We start from the raw sequence: 7917 nt of genomic DNA, 5'->3' as shown, positions 1-7917 counted from the left end.
CCTTATCATGGTTCCTCAAAGAACCTTTTGAGGTTCATTTTTTAAACCCTGTCCACCCTCCCTCCATTATAAAAACATATTTATTAACAATATTGACTTAAATGTTTAATTGTTTATTTAGTGGCACCACAAATGTGAATTAATATTTACAAAACAATTTACCAATCAAAACACATTACATTTCTGCAGACATGTCAGACCATAATAAATAATACATTTACTTTGTATAGTGCTTTTCATGACATTTTAAAAATAAATAAATAATGATGTACAATTAAAACAACATACATTAAAAATGTATCATAGGTCAACTAACAATATTGTAGACTGATGCTAAATACAGCTTTTTCAGCTTTTGTGTGTATATCGTATCCACTTAGTTATGTTAGGAAGTTTGCCATCTTTATGACCGGCCCTGGTAACTTCACCCCAACTTCTCTTATCCCCACTTAACTTAACATAACTGTTTTTCTGACATTTTGGGGGGAAACTGAAGGGAAAATAAAAAATACAGCCCTAGCAGAGGGATGTCCTTGAGGGCATGGATGTTCTCCCCATCAAAGGCCAGCGGGATTTCACTCTCATGGTGAAATGGATTTCCGCCGATGTGCAGTGAAGAGCGGTGAAATCTGTGTCAACAAAAGTAATAAGATTAATTAATACACATACAATTAACAAAGAACATAACAACTGTTCAGCTGTAGTTTTGTATAAGCATGCACAACTATGTTTATGAAGAAACAGATGATTTGTGCAAAGGCATACCTTGTTACGGACATAAAGGCCACTCGGGTCCTCATTGAAGTGGTAGGGCAAGAGCAGAATCGCTGCTGTGGTCTCCAGTCCTAGTAAAGTAAAGCAATGATCTTACTACACTTGCTGATTTTATTACAAAATACATTAGAGAAAGTGAAGGAATAAGAGCAAATACCTCTTCTGTATTGTCCTTCAGGGACTGCCTCGCCTCTCTACCTCTGATAGTCCTTCAATTCTCTTTTTGTCTATTTCCATTCCATGGACTTGATTCATTTCTGAGAACATCTGAATAGATAATTTGCACACATTTGCATGCTACTAGATTTCAGTTTGTATTGACTGCTATGTAGGTTAAATGTACACTTCAAATGCAGCTGTCCTACAACATATTCTTCTTCTTGATCCCAATTGCATTGTGTCCTTGTTCTGTCCTATAAGAGTGTCAAAGAATAGTCTTTAAAAAAACATACATTTATATATTAAATAAATATTGAAAGATAAATGGCATCGACATACAATGTAATGCAAAATAGAAGAACATATTGGAGAAAGCACTAGCCAATACAGTACTGCCATACATTAATTAACAGTACTGCCACACAGGCCTAATATCACATTTCAAGATATCTTTGTACACAAATGGTTTAATATTTTCTCAGGCTGACTTGAAAGATTATATGCAACATTTTGCGGCGTGGCAATACTGTGTTTGGTTTCTGAAGGGCATTTATACAAAATATGTAGTCTAGACACTGTATTAATACCATTATGCATATGAATCCCATCTACAGCTTTCATCTAAGATATTAATTTACCTCCACAAGGGGACGGACATGTAACGTTTCCAAAATGGGATAGTATTGCACATGTAATGTTTCCAAAATGGGATAGTATTGTCTCTCCTGTGTGTGTTCTCTGGTGGAGAGTTAGATAGCTATATGTAGAAAAACTCTTCCCACATTGATCACAGCTATAAGATTTCTCTCCTGTGTGTGTTCTCCAATGTGTTTTCCAGACATCCAGCTGAACCAAAACTCTTCCCACATTGATCACAGCTGTGAGGTTTCTCTCCTGTGTGTGTTCGTAGGTGTACTATCAGGTTGATTAGCTGAGTAAAACTCTGCCCACATTGATTACAGCCATAAGATTTCTCTCCTGTGTGTGTTCTCTGATGGATAGTTAGATAGCTAGATGTAGTAAATCTCTTCCCACAATGATCACAGCCAAAATATTTCTCTCCAGTGTGACTCTTTTATGTATTTTAAGGTCTGATGAAGAGTTTAATATTTTCCCACAGTCAGAGTAGCAGTAAGATTTCTCTCCTGTGTGTACTCGCTGGTGTTTCTTGAGGAGTTCTGATCTGAAGAGACTCTTCTCTGCCTAGTCAGCATCATGATGTTGTTGAGGATCCCCAGAGGATCCACGATAGTCCTGTCTCTCTCCTGTGTGAATGACAAAGTCAGGCAGAGGGTTAAAGGCCCACAACAGTAGATATCCACTGTTTATATGAGGTAAAAGGTGATGCTCAGAGTGTACCCATGAAGTTGTACAACAACTGACATCTGTTAAATTATTTGACAATTAAGACAGTCAAGTTAGAAACAATCATATTTTATCTTGTTTTCACATTAGTGGTAACTGGAACAAAGTTATTAAAGTTGTTGAAATCCTAAGCAGTGTTGCAGATGACTTTTGGTCTCCAATATAGGCCCCTAACATAGACCTACAGTAGGACAGATAACTTCACCTAACAATAACATAGACCTACTGTTGGACCCATAATATCACAAAACAAGAACGAAGACCTAGTAAGGGACCCCGAAATTCACCCAATAAGAACATAGATCTACTGTAGGACCCATAACTTCACCTAACAACAACATAGACCTACTGTAGGACCCATAACTTCACATAACAACAACATACACCTACTGTAGGCACCAAAACTTCACCTAACAACAACATACACCTACTGTTGGACCCATAATATATTTAAACAATAACACACACCTACTGTAGGACCCATAATATCACCAAACAACAACATAGACCTACCTAGTAAGAGACTCACAACTTCAACTAACAATAAAATAGACCTACTGTGAGACCCAAAACTTCACCTAACAACAACACACACCTACTGTAGGACCCATAACTTCACCAAACAACACCATAAATCTACTGTTGGACCCATAACTTCACCTAACAATAACATAGACCTACTGTAGGACCCATAACTTCACCTAACAACATAGGACCAATAACTTTACCTAACATAGAACTACTATATGACCCATTACTTCAACAAACACCACCATAAACCTACTGTAGGACCCATAACTTCACCTAAAAACAACATAGACCTAATGTAGGACCCATAACTTCACCTAACAACATATGACCAATAACTTCACCTAACATAGAACTACTGTAGGACCCATAATATCACCAAATAACAACATAGACCTCCTGTACGACCCATAACTTCACCTAACAATAACATAGACCTACTGTTGGACCCATAACTTCACCTAACAATAACACACACCTACTGTAGGACCCATAATATCACCAAACAACAACATAGACCTAACTAGTTTGGGACTCACAACTTCACCTAACAAGAACATAGACCTACTGTAGGACCCATTACTTCACCAAACAACAACATAGACCTCCTGTACGACCCATAACTTCACCTAACAATAACATAGACCTACTGTTGGACCCATAACTTCACCTAACAATAACACACACCTACTGTAGGACCCATAATATCACCAAACAACAACCTACTGTAGACCTACCTAGTTTGGGACTCACAACTTCACCTAACAATAACATAGAACTACTGAAGGACCCATAACTTCACCTAACAACACCATAAATATCCGGTTGGATCCATAAATTCACCTAACAACAATATAGACCTACTGTAGGACCCATAACTTCACCAAAAAATGAAGAAGACCTAGTAAGGGACCCAGAACTTCACCTAACAAGAACATAGACCTACTGTAGGACAAATTACTTCACCAAACAACACCATAAACCTACTGTAGGACCCATAACTTCACCTAACAACAACATAGACCTACTGTAGGCACCAAAAGTTTACCTAACAATAACATAGACCTCCTGTAGGATCCATAACTTCACCTAACAATAACGTACACCTACTGTTGGACCCATAATATATTTAAACAACAACATAGACCTACTGTAGGACCCACAACTTCAACTAAAAACATAGGACCAATAACTTCTCCTAACATAGACCTACTGTAAGACCCAAAACTTCCCCTAACAACAACATACACCTACTGTTGGACCCATAACTTCACCTAACAATAACACACACCTACTGTAGGACCCATAATATCACCAAACAACAACATAGACCTACCTACCTAGTAAGAGACTCACAACTTCAACTAACAATAACATAGACCTACTGTGAGACCCAAAACTTCACCTAACAACAACACACACCTACTGTAGGACCCATAACTTCACCAAACAACACCATAAATCTACTGTTGGACCCATAACTTCACCTAAAAACAACATAGACCTACTGTAGGACCCATAACTTCACCTAACAACATAGGACCAATAACTTCATCTAACATAGAACTACTGTAGGACACATAATATCACCAATCAACATCATAGACCTACCTAGTTTGGGACTCACAACTTCACCTTACAATAACATAGACCTCCTGTTGGACCCATAACTTCACCAAAAAATAAAGAAGACCTCGTAAGGGATCCAGAACTTCACCTAACAAGAACATAGACCTTCTGTAGGACCCATTACTTCACCAAACAACACCATAAACCTACTGTAGGACCCATAACTTCACCTAACAACATATTACCAATAACTTCACCTAACATAGAACTAGTGTAGGACCCATAATATCGCCAAACAATAACATATACCTACCTAGTTTGGGCCTCACAACTTCACCTTACAATAACATAGACCTACTGTAAGACCAATAACTTCACCTAACAACAACATAAACCTACTGTAGGACCCATAACTTCACCTAACAACAACATAGACCTACTGTAGGACCCATAACTTCACCCAAAAAATAAAGAAGACCTAGTAAGGGACCCAGAACTTCACCCTAACAAGAACATAGACCTACTGTAGGACCCATTACTTCAACAAACACCACCATAAACCTACTGTAGGACCCATAACTTCACCTAAAAACAACATAGACCTAATGTAGGACCCATAACTTCAACTAACAACATATGACCAATAACTTCACCTAACATAGAACTACTGTAGGAACCATAATATCACCAAAAAATAAAGAAGACCTAGTTTGGGACTCACAACTTCACCTAACAAGAACATAGACCTTCTGTAGGACCCATTACTTTACCAAACAACACCATAAACCTACTGTAGGACCCATAACTTCATCTAACAACATATGACCAATAACTTCACCTAACATAGAACTACTGTAGGACCCATAACTTCACCAAAAAATAAAGAAGACCTAGTTTGGGACTCACAACTTCACCTAACAAGAACATAGACCTACTGTAGGACCCATTACTTCACCTAACAACAACATAGACCTACTGTAGGACCATTAACTTCACCTAACAACATAGGACCAATAACTTTACCTAACATAGAACTACTGTAGGACCCATAATATCACCAAACAACAACATAGACCTACTGTAGGACCCATAACTTCACCTAACAACATAGGACCAATAATTTTTACTAACATAGAACTACTGTAGGACCCATAATATCACAAAACAAGAACGAAGACCTAGTAAGGGACCCAGAACTTCACCTAACAAGAACATAGACCTACTGTAGGACCCATGACTTCACCAAAAAACAACCTAAACCTACTGTAGGACCCATAACTTCACCTAACAACAACATAGACCTCCTGTACGACCCATAACTTCACCTAACAATAAAGAAGACCTCGTAAGGGATCCAGAACTTCACCTAACAAGAACATAGACCTTCTGTAGGACCCATTACTTCACCAAACAACACCATAAACCTACTGTAGGACCCATAACTTCACCTAACAACAACATAGACCTACTGTAGGACATTTAACTTCACCTAACAACAACATAGACCTACTGTAGGACCCATAACTTCACATAAATACAACATAGACCTACTGTAGGACCCATAACTTCACCTAACAACATAGGACCAATAACTTTACCTAACATAGAACTACTGTAGGACCCATAATATCACAAAACAAGAACGAAGACCTAGTAAGGGACCCAGAACTTCACCTAACAAGAACATAGACCTACTGTAGGACCCATTGCTTCACCAAACAACAACCTAAACCTACTGTAGGACCCATAACTTCACCTAACAACAACATAGACCTCCTGTACGACCCATAACTTCACCTAACAATAACATAGACCTACTGTAGGACCCATAACTTCACCTTACAATAACATTGACCTCCTGTAGGACCCATAACTTCACCAAAAAATAAAGAAGACCTCGTAAGGGATCCAGAACTTCACCTAACAAGAACATAGACCTTCTGTAGGACCCATTACTTCACCAAACAACACCATAAACCTACTGTAGGACCCATAACTTCACCTAACAACATATGACAAATAACTTCACCTAACATAGAACTAGTGTAGGACCCATAATATCGCCAAACAATAACATAGACCTACCTAGTTTGGGCCTCACAACTTCACCTTACAATAACATAGACCTACTGTAAGACCCATAACTTCACCTAACAACAACATAAACCTACTGTAGGACCCATAACTTCACCTAACAAAAACATAGACCTACTGTAGGACCCATAACTTCACCCAAAAAATAAAGAAGACCTAGTAAGGGACCCATAACTTCACCCTAACAAGAACATAGACCTACTGTAGGACCCATTACTTCAACAAACACCACCATAAACCTACTGTAGGACCCATAACTTCACCTGACAATAACATAGACCTCCTGTAGGACCCATAACTTCAACTAACAATAACATAGACCTACTGTAGGACCCATAACTTCACCTAACAACATAGGACCAATAACTTTAACTAACATAGAACTACTGTAGGAACCATAATATCACCAAACAACACCATAGACCTACCTAGTTTTGGTCTCACAACTTCACCTTACAATAACATAGACCTACTGTAGGACCCATAACTTCAACTAACAACAACATACACCTACTGTAGTACCCATAACTTCACCAAAAAATAAAGAAGACCTAGTAAGGGACCCAGAAATTCACCTAACAAGAACTTAGACCTACTGTAGGACCCATTACTTCACCAAACAACAACATAAACCTACTTTAGGACCCAGAACTTCACCTAACAACAACATAGACCTACTGTAGGACCCATTACTTCACCTAACAACAACATACACCTACTGTAGGACACATAACTTCACCAAAAAATAAAGAAGACCTAGTAAGAGACCCAGAACTTCACCTAACAAGAACATAGACCTACTGTAGGACCCATTACTTCACCAAACAACAACCTAAACCTACTGTAGGACCCATAACTTCACCAAATAACAACATAGACCTACCTAGTTTGGGAATCACAACTTCACCTAACAATAACATAGAACTTCTGAAGGACCCATAACTTCACCTAACAACACCATAAATATCCGGTTGGATCCATAAATTCACCTAACAACAATATAGACCTACTGTAGTACTAATAACTTCACCTAACAACACCATAAACGTACTGTAGGAGCCATAACTTCACCAAAAAATGAAGAAGACCTAGTAAGGGACCCAGAACTTCACCTAACAAGAACATAGACCTACTGTAGGACAAATTACTTCACCAAACAACACCAAAAACGTACTGTAGGAGCCATAACTTCGCGAAAAAATAAAGAAGACCTCGTAAGGGATCCAGAACTTCACCTAACAAGAACATAGACCTACTGTAGGACCCATTACTTCACCAAACAACACCATAAACCTACAATAGGACCCATAACTTCACCTAACAACATATGACCATAACTTCACCTAACATAGAACTACTTTAGGACCCATAATATCGCCAAACAACAACATTGACCTACCTAGTTTGGGCCTCACAACTTCACCTTAC

This window comes from Oncorhynchus mykiss, chromosome 7 (assembly GCF_013265735.2).
Source record: "Oncorhynchus mykiss isolate Arlee chromosome 7, USDA_OmykA_1.1, whole genome shotgun sequence".
Lineage (NCBI taxonomy): Eukaryota > Metazoa > Chordata > Actinopteri > Salmoniformes > Salmonidae > Oncorhynchus > Oncorhynchus mykiss.
This window is presented reverse-complemented; position numbering follows the sequence as displayed.